Genomic DNA, 18,543 nt, shown 5'->3' with positions numbered 1-18,543 from the left:
TCTTAGGTATGATAAAGAGCTTTTAACCTGTTTTTATACATAATTAGCTTATTCCTGCTTATATTTATTGTTATGGGTCAATATTCAGCTGGGGGCAGTGAGCATTTTCTATAAAGTTGATAACTGGTAACTAGATAGTCAATACTGGGCCATATCTGTTCTTTTTGTCAGTATTAACAAAAGAGGACACATCCAATGTGCTGGAACCTGAAAAAATCTTCAAAAGAGATCAAGCAGAAAAATTAACATCGATAGAGGTAAGCCTTGAAGACGTACATAAGCAGATAGATAGATTAAAACTGACAAATCTCCGGCCTGGACGGAATCCACCCTAGGGTATTGAAAGAACTAAAGGAGGAAATAGCGGAACTACTACAGCAGGTTTGGAATCTAACCCTGAAAACAGGCGTGATCCCGGAGGATTGGAAGATAATAACTACTACGGAAACTGAAGAACCCTAGGGTGGAAGGAGACGTTCACAGATGGATCAAAAATTGGTTGGCGGGTAGAAAGCAAAGGGTAGGAGGGATGGGCCACTACTTGGACTGGAGGAGGGTCACAAGTGGTGTTCCGCAGGGGTCGGTACTTGGACCGCTGCTGTTCAATGTATTTATAAATGATCTAGAAATAGGGACGAAGTGCGAAGTAATAAAATTTGCAGACGACACTAAACTATTTATTGGAGTTGGGTCTAAAGGGGATTGTGAGGATTTACAAAGGGACCTGAACAAATCCGAAGTACAGCTATACGATGGGAGGGCTGGTAATGGGTGAAAGTACCATTGGGGGTAATAGTGGACAAGACAATGAAGCCGTCGGCACAGTGTGCAGCAGCCTCTAAGAAGGTGAATGCTAGGTATTATCAAGAAAGGTCTTACAACCAGAACGCAAGAAGTTATCCTGCCGTTGTATCGGGCGATGGTGCCAATATTGGTCGCCGTACCTTAAGAAGGATATGGCGATACTCGAGAGGGTTCAGAAAAGAGCGACACGATTGATAAAGGGTATGGAAAACCTTTCATATGCTGAAAGATTAGAGAAACTGGGGCTCTTTCCCCTGGAAAAATGGAGACTTAGAGGGAACATGATAGAGACTTACAAGATCATGAAGGGAATGGAGAAAGTGGAGAGGGACAGATTCTTCAAACTCTCGAAAACTACAAGAACGAGAGGGCATTCGGAAAAATTAAGAGGGGACAGATTCAGAACCAATGCTAGGAAGTTCTTCTTCACCCAAAGGGTGGTGGACACCTGGAATGGGCTTCCAGAGGGCGTGATAGGACAGAGTACGGTATTGGGGTTCAAGAAGGGATTAGACAATTTCCTGAAGGAAAAGGGGATAGAGGAGTACTATACAGGTCCTGGACCTGTTGGGCCTCTGCGTGAGTGGACTGCTGGGCATGATGGACCTCTGGTCTGACCCAGCAAAGGCACTGCTTATGTTCTTATCTGGGCATCAGCATTAAAAATCTAGCTCATCGGTGATGGCTGGAAGTTATATGAGTCCAGCTGGTATTTAGTGCAGTACCCACATGGCTAATTGGACACAGTTACCCCTGACACATCCTGCTGCTGCATGGTTGTTCCTGAGTGCGGGTCACATGACCCAAACGTAGCCCCTCTACACCAAAGAGTGAACTCTCGGGAGGGACTAGAACTTTGCCTGCTCTTGGTTGTTTGCTTTAAGAACATAAGAAAAGCCTTGCTGGGTCAGACCAATGGTCCATCCAGCTCAGTATCCTTTCTTCACGGAGGCTAATCCAGCGCACAACCCCAAAGAATAGCAGCAGACTATGGACTTTTCATCCAGGAACTTTTGAAAACCAGCTACATTAACCGCTCTCACCACATCCTCTGGCAACACATTCCAGAGCTTAACTATTATCCGAGTGAAATAAAATTTTCTCCTATTGGTTTTAAAAGTATTACTATGTAACTTTGACTGTCCCCTAGCCTTTGTAAATCTCGATGCAGTAAAAAACAAACAAACCCCAAATCGATCCACTTGTACCCATTTTACACCACTCAGGATTTTGTAGACTTCAATCCTATCTCCCCTAAGCTGTCTTTTCCAAGCTGAAGAGCCCTAACCTCTTTAGTCTTTCCTCATACGAGAGGAGCTCATCCCCTTTATCACCTTGATCGATCTTCTTTGAACCTTTTCTAGTGCCGTTATATCTGTATTGAGATAAGGAGACCAGAACTGAACGCAATACTCCAGGTGAGGAAGCACCACTGAGTGATACAGAGGCATTATAACATTCTTAGGGCTAAATTCACTAAGGCCGCTGATTGTGTCCCGACCACTTAGCGACCTTAATCACTAACCTTCCTCTCGAGCGTATCCGCACCCGTTCCGATCCACACATGCAAATACAGGCAGGGATTCACTAAAAAAAATGATGGACACCAACTGGGCTGGCCGATCTAAATATAAGCGTCTACAGAAGACCAGTCGCTCAGGTCCTTTCTGAGTGTCCTGCTCTCTGCCCCGACTCTCCTGTCCTTCCCCGCAGTGCAAGCCCGCGGGCTAAAACCATGGGCTCACAAAGTTAAAGTGAAAAAAAAAAGTGAAACAGTTTCCAGCTCTGCTGGGCACGGATGACCAGTGCATGCGCAGACCATCTACAGACGGTCTGCACATGCGTCAGGATTGCTGGAGAGCGATCTGTGCGGTCGATTGGGGGTGTGATTCTGATCGCCCTCATTTGCATGAGGGCAATTAGTGAATCAGTCCCCCGGCCACGGAGCCGATCTGTGGCCTTTGTGAATCTAGCCCCTAGTCTTGTTAATCATTCCCTTTCTAATAATTTCAAGCATCTTGTATGCTTTTTTGGCCGCTGCTGCCGCATATTGCCACACCACTCTGATTCACAAAATGCAACTCATCCAAAACACCGCTGTCAGACTAATCTTCAACCTGAGAAAATAGGACTCGATTACAGCCTTCATCAGGCAACTGTACTGGCTACCCATCCCGTCACGAATAACCTTCAAAACTTTGTGCATCATTCACCGTATACTTTACGGAAACTCCGCGGCTCCTCTCATCCAGTTCTTTTCCAAGGCATGGTCTACTTCCCGCACAACCCTCAACAGAATACTTCTAAATCTCCTTTCTACAAAAAATCTACAATAGAAACGTGTTTTCCACTCCATGCTCACCTTTCTAGGCGTAAAAGCTTGGAATGACCTTACTGAAATGACCAGGACGGAACCTAACCACACCAAATTCTGGAAGAAACTGAAAATTCATCTATTTGACACCTAATCAACTTGTATCCTCTTCTCCTCCTGTATCTTCCTTCTTCTGTAATATCGCCAAGAGCTTGTATAGGTATGTGTGATGCACAAATGGAATAAATAAATAAAAATATTGGGTGGAAGGTTGCAGCGTATTGTCCACGATGACACCCAGATCTTTTTCTTGAGCGTCGACCCCGCAAGGTAGACCCTAGCATCTGCTAACTATGATTTGGGTTATTCTTCCCAATGTGCATCACTTTGCATTTGTCCACCTTAAATTTCATCTGCCATTTGGGCACCCAGTCTTCCAATATCCTAAGGTCTTCCTGCAGTTTTTCAAAGACTGCATGTGCTTTAAGAACTTTGAACAGTTTAGCGTCTACTGTGTTCTTCTAAGTAGACCTTATTAAAGATCTAATAAGAGTCCCAACATTTAGATGTCTTATGCCTCACAGAGAAATGGCTGCGTCCGGGAGAGGAGGCGCTTTTACTCCAATGCTGCCCCTCAGGTTCTACAGTCTTTGATCGCAATCGCCAGTCTAGAAGAGGAGGGGGACTGGCGATTGTAATTTCGTCCAAGATTCAGGCGAAGAAGCTATCTATTGGAAGCTTTATTACTGGATTTTGCTTCTCACTCAGCCACCTATTATTACTTTATTGACCCCACCCCTTCAGTCTGAATGGGATAAGGTCTACCAAACCATTGCAGATATGGTAACCAGATTCCCATCTCTTATTGTTCTAGTTGACTTTAATATTCATCTGCCATTTGGATATCCAAAATTTAATGTGGACAAATGCTAAGCAATGCACATTGGGAAGATAACCCAAATCATAGTTATTGGATGCTTTGGTCCACCTTGGGGGTCAGCGCTCAAGAAAAAGATCTGGGTGTCATTATAGACAATACGCTGAAACCTTCCACCCAATGTGCGGTGGCAGCCAAAACAGCAAACAAGATGCGAGGACTTATTAGAAAAGGGATGTTAAATAAGATAGAGAATATCACAATGCCTCTATTGCTCCATGGTGCAACCTCACCTTGAATACTGGATTCAGTTCTGGTTGCAGTCTCTCAAAAAAGGTATAGCGGAATTAGAAAAGGTTCAAAGAAAAGCGACCAAGATGATAAAGGGGCTAGAACTCCTCTTGTATGAGGAAAGGCTAAAAAGGTTAGGACTCTTCAGCTTAGAAAAGAGTCGGCTGAAGGGAGATATGATCGAAGTCTACAAAATCCTGAGTGGTACAGAACCGATTCTTTACTCCATCAAAAAATGAAAAAGACCAAGGGACACTCGAGGTTACAGGGAAATACATATAAAATCAACAGGAGGAAATAGCTAAGCTCTGGAATGCATTGGACAGATTTCTGGAGGAAAAGTCCATTGTCTGCTATTGAGAAAGACAAACCGAGAAGGCAAGCGAGATTAAGCCCCAGTATTGTTACTTGACTTGAAACCTAAGGTCCTGACTAGAACCCCAGTTTCGGCTGTCTGGAATGCCTTCTTCAGGGGACAAACAAGTAACTAAAAATGAAAATGCAAACATTGCAAAAATAGAATAATAAAACGCAACATATATAAACAAGCACCTATAATAATAGTGGGAATGCAAATGAGGCATAAATATATTGACTATGGCATGGATATAATCCAATGACCATTTACAAAAATGAACCAAGAATAAAGTACAGTTATTTACCGCAATAGGTGTTAGAAGTCTAGAAGTCGCAAGATTGTTGGCGGTATATAAGAATAAAGTTATTATTATCTGGAGATAGCAGGCAGATATTATCACATATGGGTGACGTCATCTACGGAGCACGGTATGGACAGTTTGACAAGTGAACTGTCACTAAGTTGAAAAACTCAGAGAAATTGAAAGGGGAGAGGTTTAGAACAAACGCCAGGAAGTTCTTTTTCACACAGAGGGTGGTGGATACATGGAAGGCGCTACCAGAGGATGTGATAAACAGGAGCACGCTACAGGGGTTCAAAGAAGCTTTGGATAGGTACTTGGAGGACAAAGGGATTGAGGGGTACAGATAAGAGTAGAGGGATGGGATTAGAGGTAAGTTACAAAATTAATCAGGGACCACTGTTCAGGCACTAGGCCTGATGGGCCGCCGCGGGAGCGGACCGCTGAGCAAGATGGACCTCTGGTCTGACTCAGCGGGGGCAACTTCTTATGTTCTTATGCCCGCACCGCGCATGAGTGAGTGCCCTCCCACCCGACGTAGGCTTGCAGTTCCTCAGTTTTGTAAGCAAGCTAAGAAGCCAACCAGGGGAGGAGGGTGGGTTGTGAGAATAGCTGCCTGCTGTCCCTGGATAACACCTGTTACGGTAAGTAACTGGTGCTTTATCCCAGGACAAGCAGGCAGCATAGCTTACTACAATGGGATTGAGGGAGTGTTGGCTATTAAGAAAATTTTGCAAAACTGCTTGGCTGAAGTAACCATACTGTCTGGAATAAGATTCCAGACAGTAGTGAGACGTTAATGTATGAACTGAGCACCAAGTAGCAGCTTTACAGATCTCATCAATAGGAGTGGACAAAGTACATAAGAATAGCCTTTCAGGGTCGGACCAATAGCCATCAAGCCAAGTAGCCCATTCTCACGATGGCCAATCCAGGTCACTAGTACCTGGCCAAACCCAAAGAGTAGCAATATTCCATGCTACCAATCCAGTGCAAGCAGTGACTTCCCCCAAGTCCTTCTCAATAACAGACTATGGATTTTTCCTCCAGGAAATTGTCCAAACCTTTCTTAACAAAGCAACTGAAGCTGCCATAGCTCGGACTTTGTGTGCTGTCACATGACCCCCCCGAGTTGCAGCCCAGCCTGAGCATAACAGAAGGCAATAGAGGTTGCCAACCAGGTAGAGATAATTCTCTTGGATACAGGCCAGGCCAACCTGTTAGGATCAAAGGAGATGAACAGTTGAGGAGATGTTCTATATGGCTTAGTCCACTGTAAGTAATAAGCCAAAGCTCATTTGCAGTCCAAAGTATGAAGAGCCGTTTCTCCAGGGCGAGAATGAGCTTGGGAAAAAAACACTGGAGGCACAATGAATTGATTCAAATGAAATTCCGTGACTACTTTTGGGAGACATTTTGGATGGGTGCGAAGCACTACTTTATCATGGTGGAACACTGTAAAAGGCGGGTCTGCCACCAGCGCTTGAAACTCACTCACTTAACGAGTAGAAGTAATGGCAATTAGAAAAACCACTTACTAAGTGAAACATTTAAGATAAGCCGAAGACATTGGTTCAAAAGGAGGCTTCATCAGTCGAGAGAGAACAACATTAAGGTCCCAAACCACTGGAGGCAGTTTGAGAGGTGGATTGATGTTGAAAAGTCCTTTCATGAATCTGGAAACAAGAGGATGAGCAGTCAAAGGTTTACTGTGCTATCAATGCAATGAAAAGCATTGCTAGCACTAAGATGAATTCTAACTGAAGTGGTTTTAAGACCCGAGTTGGACAAATGTAGAAGTTAATCCAATACTGAAGATATAGAGGAGGATGAAGCATCATGATGATGAAGCATACAACACCTAGAAAACAATGTCCACTTCTCTTGGTAGCACTGCTGTGTAGGTGGTTTTCTGGATACATCCAAAATGACCCAGACAGGATCAGAAAGATCAGTGTCAGCTGATGTCAGGTGCAAGGACTGTAGATTAGGATGTAAAAGAGATCCTTGACTGTGTGAGAAGAGATGGAAAGATCTGTAGAGGTATTGGTTCCTTGACATTGAGCTGAAGTAGAAGGGAGAACTACGGTTGTCTGGGCCACCGAAGGGCTATCAGGATCATGGTGATCGACTTTTGTTTGAGCTTCACTAGTGTCTTGAGAATGAGAGGAATTGTTGGAAACACAAAGAAATTTGTGCATCCACCACTAGACATTGCGGAGAATATTGTCTGGAACAGAACTGAGGCAGCTTGTGATTGTGGGGAGATGCAAACTGGTCTCCAAACCACGCTGATCATCCCCCCCGGAAGGAGCGCAGAGTGGTAGTCATCGGGGACTCCATGCTGCGAGGAACCGAGGGTCCAATTTGTAGACCAGATTTGCAGTCGAGGGAGGTCTGCTGTCTCCCTGGAGCCAGGATTCGTGACGTCACCACCTCTCTCGATAAAATACTAAAACCTACTGACCACTTCCCTATGCTTCTTATCCATATAGGTACAAACGACACTGCAAGGAACACCGTAGAGAACATACCCGATGACTTCAGAGCCCTGGGTAGGAAGCTGAAGCAGACGGGTGCACAGGTGGTCTTCTCATCCATCCTCCCAGTTAGAGACAGAGGAAGAGCCAGGGAAGAACGCATCCAACGTACCAACGAGTGGCTTCGCAACTGGTGCATTGAGATGAACTTTGGATTCCTGGACCATGGAAAGGCACTCCAGGGACTGCAGGGACCAGACGGACTTCACTTGACCAAAAGAGGTAAAAACGTACTGGGACACCGTCTAGCCCGCCTACTTTGCAGGGCTTTAAACTAGGTAAGTTGGGGGAGGGTATCCACTCACATTCCACAGCAGTAAGGAACCATCCAGTGGAGGCGAGACACAACCGCCCTTTTGAGCCCAAGGTAAGCACCCATAGCACGCATGACAGCTCTAACAAACACAAGGGATGGAGGGCCATGTATGTCAATGCACACAGTTTAGGCAATAAAATTCTGCAATTGGAAACCGAGATAGTGAATGCCAACCTAGATGTGGTGGCAATATCCGAGACCTGGTTCACGGACTCTCATGGGTGGGATATGGCTATACCGGGTTACAGTTTACTTCGTCGAGACAGAGAGGGCAGATTAGGCGGAGGGGTAGCGCTATACATTAAAGAAGGAATCAAAACCACCAGAATCTCGGAAGTCAAGTACAGCGGGGAATCCCTCTGGGTGAACCTGGCCAGAGGGAGAGAAAAATGCCTGTATCTTGGTGTGGTATACAGACCTCCAAGACAACCGGAAGACAAGGACACGGAACTAATCGAAGACATAGAAAATATCGCGCTAAGGGGGGACGTTGTACTAATGGGAGACTTCAATATGCCGGATGTAGACTGGAGCACACCTTCAGCAACAACCAGCGGAAGCAAGAGGCTATTAGCTTCCATAAAAGGAGCACGCCTCAATCAAATGGTAATGGAACCCACTAGGGCCCAAACGATCCTTGACCTAGTACTCACCAATGGAGAAAGCGTCTCAGAAATCTTCGTGGGAGATAAGCTAGCCTCCAGCGATCACAACATGATATGGTTCCATCTGAGGAAAGGTTTCCATAGATCAAACATTAAAACAAAGGTACTCAACTTCCGAGGAACAGACTTTGCACGTATGGGAGTTTTCGTCCATCAGGCACTCCAGGACCAAACGGAGACAGAGAATGTGGAGGATATGTGGTCATCCCTGAAATCTGTCATACACAAGGCAACCTGCCGTTACATAAAATCATCACATAAACAGCGAAGAAAGGACAAACCCCAGTGGTTCACCGCAGAGATCTCACGTCTCGTTAAGGAGAAGAAAAACGCATTTGCTTCCTTCAAACGCACCGGGAAAAGCGAAGATAAACTGCTACACAGGATCAAGTCCACAGAGGTCAAAACGGCAGTCAGGGAGGCCAAACTTCGAGTGGAAGAAACTCTAGCAAACAACATTAAGAAAGGGGACAAATCCTTCTTCCGGTATATCAGTGACAGGAAAAAGAACACAGACGGGATAGTACGCCTGAAAAAAACAGACGGGAATTACGCAGAATCAGATCCCGAAAAAGCAGAAATACTAAATAAATACTTCAGCTCGGTCTTCACCTGCGAGGCGCCAGGGTCCGGCCCTCAATTGAAACCACAGTCAAACACAAAAGACCCGTTTCGGAGTTTTAAATTCACACCCAGCGAGGTTTACTTTGAGCTAACAAAACTCAAGGTGGACAAAGCCATGGGACCGGACAATCTGCACCCCAGAGTGCTTAGGGAGTTAGGCGATGTCCTGGCAGAACCGTTAGCCGTACTATTCAATCTCTCACTGAGTACAGGGACAGTCCCCTTGGACTGGAAAACAGCTAACGTCGTTCCTCTACACAAAAAGGGTTGCAAGACAGAGGCTGCAAATTACAGACCGGTGAGTCTGACATCAATAGTATGCAAAATCATGGAAACACTGATCAAACGCCAGTTGGACACGGTCTTGAACGAAGGGAATCTACGGGACCCCAATCAACATGGATTCACCAAGGGTAGGTCCTGCCAATCAAACCTCATCAGCTTCTTTGACTGGGTAACAAAAAGACTGGATGAAGGAGATTCACTGGACATAGTGTACCTGGACTTCAGTAAAGCTTTTGACAGCGTCCCACACCGCAGACTGTTAAACAAGATGAAATCAATGGGGTTGGGAGAGACTCTGACGGCATGGGTCAGAGATTGGCTGAGTGGCAGACGTCAGAGGGTGATGGTTAACGGTACTTTCTCTGGGACATCGGAGGTGACCAGCGGGGTGCCTCAGGGCTCGGTCTTGGGTCCGCTCCTCTTCAACATATTCATAGGAGATCTGACTCAAGGGCTTCAAGGTAAAGTAACATTATTCGCCGACGACGCCAAACTATGTAATATGGTAAGCGAGGGCAATTTACAAGATAGTATGGCGCAGGACCTGCGCACATTGGAATGCTGGTCCTCAACCTGGCAGCTGGGCTTCAATGCTGGAAAATGTAAGGTCATGCACCTAGTTAACAGAAACCCGTGCAGAACTTATACCTTGAACGGGGAGACCTTGACCAGGACTTCAGCGGAACGAGATTTGGGAGTAATCATTAGTGCAGACATGAAATCTGCCAATCAGGTGGAGAAGGCTTCCTCAAAGGCAAGGCAGATGCTGGGTTGCATCCGTAGAAGTTTTGTCAGCAGAAAGCCTGCTGTCATTATGCCATTGTACAGGGCCATGGTGAGACCTCATCTGGAATACTGCGTGCAATTCTGGAAGCCACACTACCGCAAAGACGTGCAGAGGGTCGAGTCGGTCCAAAGAATGGCCACCAGAATGGTCTCAGGGCTTAAAGGTCTCCCGTACGAAGCAAGACTAGACAATTTGCAGCTCTACACTCTAGAGGAGCGCAGGGAGAGGGGAGACATGATTGAGACGTTTAAATACATCACCGGACGTATAGAAGTGGAAGATGACATCTTCCTTCTTAGAGGCCCCTCAACCACAAGAGGGCACCCGCTCAAACTCAGGGGCGGAAAGTTTCACGGCGACACCAGGAAGTATTTCTTCACGGAGCGAGTGATTGATCGGTGGAACGGGCTTCCAGTGCAGGTGATCGAGGCAAGCAGCGTGCCAGATTTTAAGAATAAATGGGACGCCCATGTGGGATCCCTAAGAGGGTCAGGGCAAAACACTAGCTAATCTTAAGGGGAGGGTCTATAGTGGGCAGACTTGATGGGCCTTGGCCCTTTTCTGCCGTCATCTTTCTATGTTTCTATCTGAGGAGTGGAGTTGCACATCCAGTCATGTGGTCAAAGAAATCTGCTGAGTTTGTCAGCGAGAGAATTCTTTTCTCCTTGAATATAGATCGCTTTGAGGAATATGTTGTGAGCAATAGCTCAGTTCCAAATCTACTCAGCCTCTTGACAAAGAATGAGAGAACCTGTTCCTCCTTGTTTGTTTAGGTAATGCATTGCCACTTGATTGTCTGTGCGTATTAGTAGAATTTGATTGGATATAATGTGCTGAAGTTTTGAGAGCATTGTGAATGTGCCCTGAGTTCCAAGAGATTGATGTGACATTGCTGCTCATGGGCGGACCAGTGAACCTGTGTGCGAAGAACGTGCAGATGAACTCCCCAAGCATATTTGGACAAGTTTGTGGTCAGAACTTTCTGATGTGGAGGGATTTGAAACAACAGCCGTTTGGAAAGATTTGAGGAATTAATCCACCACTGCAGAGATCAACAAAGTGAAGATGTGACTAATCTCTTGTAAGAGTGGATCAAGAGCTTGTGACCATTGAGATGCTGGGAACCATTCAGGTGTCCTGAGATGGAGTCTCACAAAGGGGTAACACCATGTGACTCAATAGTATCATTATCCGTCTGGCCGAGATAAACGGAAGGTGATAAGCCTGGTTGCTATGTTGAATCAAATTGTCTTGTCTTTTCTGAGGTAGAAATGCCCTGAATTGAATGGTGTCGAGCAGGGCCCCTATGAATTGTAGAATTTGAGAGGCTTGAAGTTGAGATTTTGGAAAGGTGACTTCGAACCCCAACTGCTGAAGAAACAGGATTTTTGACTGTGGCGCTGAGAGCACCCCTTGAGGAGAGGCATCTTTTATTACCAATCGTCGAGAAAAGGAAAAACTTGGAGTCCTTGAGCCCTTAAAGTTGCTGTTACTACTACCAGGCACTTGGTGAATAATCTGGGTGAGGATGCCAGGCCGAAGGGCAGAACCTTGTACTGAAAGTGTTGATGGACTACTTGAAATCTCAGAAATTTTCTGTGGGCAGGATGAATTGGTTATGTGAGTATAAGCTTCTTTTAGATCCACAGAGCATAGCCAATCATTTTGATCCAAGAGGGGATATAGAGTCGCCAAGGACAATATTCAAAACTTTTCTTTTACTAAGTATTTGTTCAAGTCCCTGAGGTCTAAAATTGGATCTAGACCTCTCGTCTTCTTTGGGATGAGAAAATACCGGGAGTAAAAGCCCTGATTCTTTTGAGCAGTGGGTACTATCTCTATGGCATTCAGATGGAGTAGAGATTCTATCTCCCGAAGAAGAAGAGACAACTGCTGAGGGTTTAAAGAAGACTCTCTTGGAGGATGATTTGGGAGTGTAGTGATAAAATGAAGAGAGTAACCCTCTTGAATAACTTTGGGAACCCACAGCTAGGTTGTTATCAGTGTCCAGCGTGGATGGTATAGTTGGAATCAACCTCTGACTGGTTGAGTTAGAGGCTAAGAGAGAGGGACAGTGTCTATGCTCTCCATGAGCACGTCAAAAAGACTGAGCAGGATTTTGAGGAGCAGAAGGTTGAGATTTTTGAGGCCGCTGTTGCTTTTGCTTTTTCTGCCAAGGTGGACAGGAGGCAGAAAGTTTGGCAGAAAATCGCCTCTGATATGAAGAGAGAGGTTTAGATGACTGTAAAGCCATGGGAGGCTTAGACTTTGTTCTGATTAAAGAATTCTAATTCTTCTCATGTTGAGTCAACTTTTGTGTAGCTACCTCAATGGAATCACCAAAAAGTTCTCCCAAACAGGGAATATTAGCTATCTGTCTTGGAGATTGATGTCCATATCTGAGACCCTCAACCAAGCTAGGCATCTAATAGCAGAGAAGAGTAAAGTGGGCAACAGGATGACTATAAATCTATTTTTCAAGAATCTTTACATCTTACACATGCTAAAAACCGCTGATAAGAGTTTACTATTACGGCAATTTAAGGAGAGCTTTTTAAATATTTTTACTTTTGAAATCTAACAAAAATTCCCATTTGCTAGGCCGGCCCGCTTTGATGATGCAATGTGGGCCAGCCTACCAAAGGTCCCAAGGCTGCCTCATGAAACCGCGGCTAAATTACTGCTTAGGGGCAGCTGTGTGCCGAAGTTAAAAGCACACAGAGCTGCCGCTAGCCTAAAGAGAGGAAACATTTGCTGGAGAGGGAAGGGAGAAGGGGTACTCCTGGACAAGGGAGGGGAAGGGGGTACTGCTGGACAGGGGAGAAGGGAAAGGGAAGGGAAAAGAGTTACTTTTGGATAAAGGGAGAAGGAAAGGAAGAAGGGGTACTGCTGGACAGGGGAGGAGGAAAATAGGAAGGAAACAGGTGGCAGGGAGATTAGAGGAGGGGAAGGAATCAGGATAGAATGGAGAGATCAGATGAGGGAAAGGGGAGAGACAGAGGAATGAGAAAATAGAGAGATTGATGCTGGGAAGGGGGTCAGATGAGAAATAAGGAGAAAGGGACAAAGATGCTAGATCTGGTGTAGGAGAGATAAAAATGAAGAGAACAGAATGAATCATGTAAAAAAGAGAGAGGGGGCACAGGCTGGATGGAAAGGGGAGAGGGGCATAGAAAGAAGGCAGATACCATATAGAAAGGGGAGAAGGCAGACAGTGGATGGTAGGGGCAGATGCTGGATTGAAGAGACAGAGGGCAGACGCTGGATGGAAGGAAGTGAAAAGACGATGAAAGCAGAAACCAGAGATGACAAAAGGTAGAAAAAAATAATTTTATTTCTATCTTGTGATTAGAATATATCAGATTTGAAATATATATCTTGCTAGAGTTGATGTTAGACATAACTGGGGAGTGCAAAGCCCAGGCAGTGCTTCTTTAGCTTCCAGTTGGCTTAGGGCTCTCTCTGACCAGGGGACAGTTGCCCTAGTTGAACTCCCCTAACACCATTCCTTCCATGTGTGACTGCGGTATTCTGTTAGCATGATATTTGTGTAGCATTCTGTAATAATTTGGCTTATTCAGTTTTCTTGATAGTAGAGGGGATATATGTGAAGGGGAGGGGAGACGGGGGTTTTGTTGATCCTTGCCCTGTATTATTTGTATTTATAAAATAACAATTGTACAGAATATTGTTTCTTTTTATACTTTAATAAAATATGTTCAATATAAAATCATAACTACTTGAGGCTTGTGCAGATGGGATCAGATGGTTTGCGGGACCGAGCTTGCAGGGACGGGGCGGCGCTAGTAGTTTAAAAAAAATTTCAGTAGTTTGCCAGTCCACTAAATAATTATTTTATTTCCGCTGGTCCATAGGTGTAAAAAGGTTGAAGACCACTGCTCTTCAACCTTTTTACACCTATGGACCAGCAGAAATAAAAGAATTATTTTGTGGACCGGCAAACTACTAACTGAAATAAAAAAACCCTGTTTCCGCCCCGTCTCCGCGAGCTCTGTCCCCACAAACCATCTGATCCCATCCGCACAAGCCTCAGTTAGGATTTTATATTGAATGTATTTTATTAAAATATAAAAAGAAACAATATTCTGTACAATTGTCATTTTATAAATACAAATCATATAGAGCTAGGTTCAGCAAAATCCCTGTCTCCCCATACCGAATATCCCCTCTACTATCAAGAAAACTGAATAAGCCAAATAATTACAGAATGCTACACAGAAATAGCATGCTAACAAAATACCGCAGTCACACATGACAGGAATAGTATTAGGGGTGTGCAACTAGGGCAACTGCCCCCTGGTCAGAGAGAGCCCTAAGCCAGCTGGAAGCTGAAGAAGCACTGCCTGGGCTTTGCAGTCCCCAGTTATGTCTAACACCAGCTCAAGCAGGATATATATTTCAAATCTGATATATTCAAAATACAAAATAGAAATAAAATTATTTTTTTCTATCTTTTGTCTTCTCTGGTTTCTGCTTTCATCTTCTTTTCACTCTTCCAGCATCTGCCCTCTCTCTTTCTTCAATCTAGCATCTGCCCCTTCCATCCACTGTCTGCCCTCTCCCCCTTCCATATGGGATCTGCCTTTCTATATCCCTCTCTCCTTTTTACATGATTCATTCTGCTCTCTTCATTTTTACCGCTCCTACACCAGATCTAGCATCTTTGTCCCTGTCTCATTTCTCTGATGACCCCCTTCCCAGCATCAATCTCTCTACTTTCTCATTCCTCCGTCTCTCCCCTTTCCCTCATCTGATCTCTCCATTCCACCCTGACCACTTCCCCTCCTCTAATCTCCTTGCCAGCTGTTTCCTTCCTTTATTCCTCCTCCCCTGTCCAGCAGTACCTCTCTTCCCTTCCCTTCTCCCCTCTCAGCAGCATTTCTCCTTCTCCCTCCCTCCAGGTCCAGTAGCAGCTCTCCCTTTATTTTCCCTCGTCCAGCAGCTTCTCAGCCTCCAACAGTGGCTTCCTCCCCTTCCCTCTGCTCCCCTCCCGGCAGCTCTTAGTACTTGCCTGCAGCAGCGCATCGATTCACTTAGGCAGCCTTGGGTCCTTTGATGGGTCGCGTCACCTCTGAAGAAAGAGGAAGCTGCATCATCAGAGGCGGGCCACGACTCAGCAAAAGCTCCAAGGTTGCCGAAGTGAATAACTGCGCTGCTGCAGGCAAGTACTGAATCGGGCCCCCTGACCTCGCCGGCCCTGCACGGTCCGGCAGGAAATTTCAGTGCGTCAATCTCACCGGCCCTGCGCGGACCGGCAGGAATTTTCTGTGGACCGGCGGTTAAACAACACTGCTCTAAATGACAACTCAAAGGCATCATAAGCAGATCTCACCAAATACTTTCTGATTTGGGAGGGAGTTCGAAAAATGTTGTGAAATCCCTGAAGATGGGGTGCAGGAATATATTTTGTCAAAGGAAAGTAATTTATGTACTGGATGTTTAAGATAACAGGACATGTAGAAATTGTAAGAACTCTGCCAACATAGAATTTTGGTAAAGGCGTCGTCCAGCCTTCTCATCCTGTTGAAGCTGAGGCATAGACACCCTCAAAGCAAAATACTTTTTCAAGGTTGATTCCACAAGTAATGACTGATATTGAAGTTGTGGTTTATCAAACCCTGGAGAAGAAATGATTCTATAAATAGAATCAAGCTTTCTTGGAGATACTGTCAAAGTCAAGAGAGTTTCCCAATTCTTGTGAAGAGTCTCTTTGAGAATACCATGCAGCAGTAATTTCAGGAGCTCTTTGGGAGGCTCATCATGGTCCAAGGTTTCCAAGTATTCAGCACTGAAGGCAGAGTCAGCTTCTAGTTTAACAAGCAGGTCTTTGCCTAGCTGCCTAATATATTTAGTAAAAGACAGTCTTTCTGTAGGAGATCTTGTCTTTGGAGGAGTTTTCTGAGGAGACTGTTCCAAGGGGGTATCATAAGCCTCGGTTGCAGAACCAGAGAGGTCTTCTAATTCAGACTGTAAATCAGAATCATAGAGAAGCTGTGCGTCAAGGGGATTGATGCTTTTGATGACTTCGGTTACTATGGATCTGAGGAAGATGATGATGAGGATCGATGAGAAGCTCTTTTGCGCTTTGATGTTTGTGATGAAGATCAATACTTCCTTGACTTTGAGCGTCGAGTAGAAGAAGAACTTCTGTGTCTTGAAGTAGTGGATTGATGCAGTGATGGAGAACTGGACCTGGCCTCTGACACCTACAGCACTTTTTAAGGCCCATTAACGGTTTGATATAGTTTCAGCAAAATTAAACTCAATTTTGCCAGAGGGAAATAAAATCGCTGAAGACCAAAGCCAATGAGAAAAGAAAAGAAGAATTGAAATTTTCAGATTTTTTTTTAACCGGAGAAAGAAAATATTAATATACTAGAAAGAAAATTAGACAAAAAATTTAGAGAAAAATAAAAAAGACGAGAAGCAGGAAGGCAAGGCAAACTGAACAGAGTTCAGTCAAAAAACAACTTCTTTGCTCTGTGGAAAATGAAGAACTGAGGTACCACGACCCTACATTGGGCGGGAAGCCACTTGCGCTTGTGCAAACTTTCTAGAAAATTCAAATAGCAATACACTTTTAAAGCTGTCCGTACCTGGGTTCCAAGGATGACGTCACCCACATGTGAGAATATGATGCCTAATCATCCTGGAATAATAGCATGTCCCTCTTTGCAAATACTGCACACATGACTGAAATAGGGTCTCATTTTTCAAAACAGTGTGCAATGTTTCCAAATAGTTCACACTCTTAGTTAGTGGCTGTTACCCGACAAAACAGTGGGAGAAAAAGTCATTGTTGCAGCGGGTATGGGAACAAGGCCATTCACCGCCTCGTGGAGTGGTGATAGGCCTTGTCTCCGCAGTTAAGGTCAGAAACGCGCACAGTCACCAATCGGGCATCTCCCTCTCTGCCTTTCCTCCCTCCCCTTACCGTGGCGATTTTGTGGGTTTGTTTTGTCTCCCAGCTACCCGAGCCAGATTTCATCAAGTCGTGTGTGACTGCTGAAACCTCTCCTCTGACACAACCAGAAACAGGAAGTTGTGTCAGAGGAGAAGTTCCGGCAGCCACACGTGACTTAATGAAAGCTGGCTCGGGCAGCTGGGAAACGAAAAAAGCCTAGAAAATCACCACGGTAAGGTGAGGGTAAGGAAGAAAGGGAGGGAGATGCCCTCAGATGACTCAATCGGGAGGGAGGGAGGATCTCCGGTGCGCTGAAAGGAAGCTGAGAGGGGGGGGAGAGGAACAGACGCTGAAGGGAAATGGGGAAGAGAGAGTGGGGAGAAGACACTGAAGGGAAATGGGCAAGACAGGGTGGGGGAGAAGACGCTGAAGGGAAATGGGCAAGACAGGGTGGGGGAGAAGACGCTGAAGGGAAATGGGCAAGAAAGAGTGGGGGAGAAGACGCTGAAGGGAAATGGGCAAGAGAGAATGGGGATAAGACGCTGAAGGGAAATGGGCAAGATAGAATGGACTGAAGATGCTGAAGGGAAATGGGCAAGACAGAGTGGGGGAGAAGTCGCTGAAGGGAAATGGGCAAGACAGAGTGGGAGAGAAGACGCTGAAGGGAAATGGGCAAGACAGAATGAGGGATAAGACGCTGAAGAAGGGAAATGGGCAAGAGAGAATGGGGAGAAGACACTGAAGGGAAATGGGCAATAGAGAGTGGGGAGAAGACGCTGAAGGGAAATGGGCAAGAGAGAGTAGGGAGAAGACGCTGAAGGGAAATGGGGAAGAGAGAGTGGGGAGAAGACGCTGAAGGGAAATGGGGAAGAGAAGAGGAGAGCGGGGACAAGACACTGAAGGGAAATGAGCAAGAGAGAGAGAGGTGAAGACGCTGAATGGAAATGGGGAAGAGAAGTGGAGAGTGGGGAGAAGGCACTGAAGGGAAATGAGCAAGAGAGAGAGAGAGGGGAAGATTCTGAATGGAAATGGGGAAGAAAAGTGGAGAGTGGAGAGAAGACACTGAAGGGAAATGAGCAAGAGAGAGAGAGGGGAAGATGCTGAAGGGAAATGGGGAAGAGAGAGAAAAGAGACTATAGGGGGAGCGGAGGGAAGAAGATGGGTGCCAGACCAATTGGGGGGGTGGAGAGAGAGATAGAAAGGAGAGAGAAGGCAGACAATGGATGGCATGAAATGAATGAGAAGATGAGGAAAGCAGAAACCAGACAACAAAGGCAGAAAAAAAAATTATATTTATTTTCTTTTTTTTTTGTGCTTTAAGATAAAGTAGTATATTAGTTGTGTTGATAAACATTTATAAACAAAGTCCTGCCAGCTCAACATCTCTTTCTCTAGTTCAGCAACTAGAACTTTGATTTATAAAATGACAATTGTACAGAATATTGTTTCTTTTTAT

General features: G+C 45.2%; 1 protein-coding gene and 1 pseudogene across 1 annotated transcript in view; one reads left to right on the top strand and one right to left on the bottom strand.

The window, feature by feature from the left end:
- LOC117354670 overlaps positions 1-18,543 on the top strand; it is a 273,540-nt pseudogene that overhangs the window by 168,127 nt on the left and 86,870 nt on the right.
- The window catches only part of LOC117354673 (zinc finger protein 850-like), a 42,367-nt gene that overhangs the window by 3,329 nt on the left and 20,495 nt on the right, over positions 1-18,543 (bottom strand). The window lies entirely within an intron of this gene.

The sequence above is a fragment of the Geotrypetes seraphini genome, chromosome 2, assembly GCF_902459505.1.
Source record: "Geotrypetes seraphini chromosome 2, aGeoSer1.1, whole genome shotgun sequence".
NCBI classification, from domain to species: Eukaryota; Metazoa; Chordata; class Amphibia; order Gymnophiona; family Dermophiidae; genus Geotrypetes; species Geotrypetes seraphini.
This window is presented reverse-complemented; position numbering and strand designations above follow the sequence as displayed.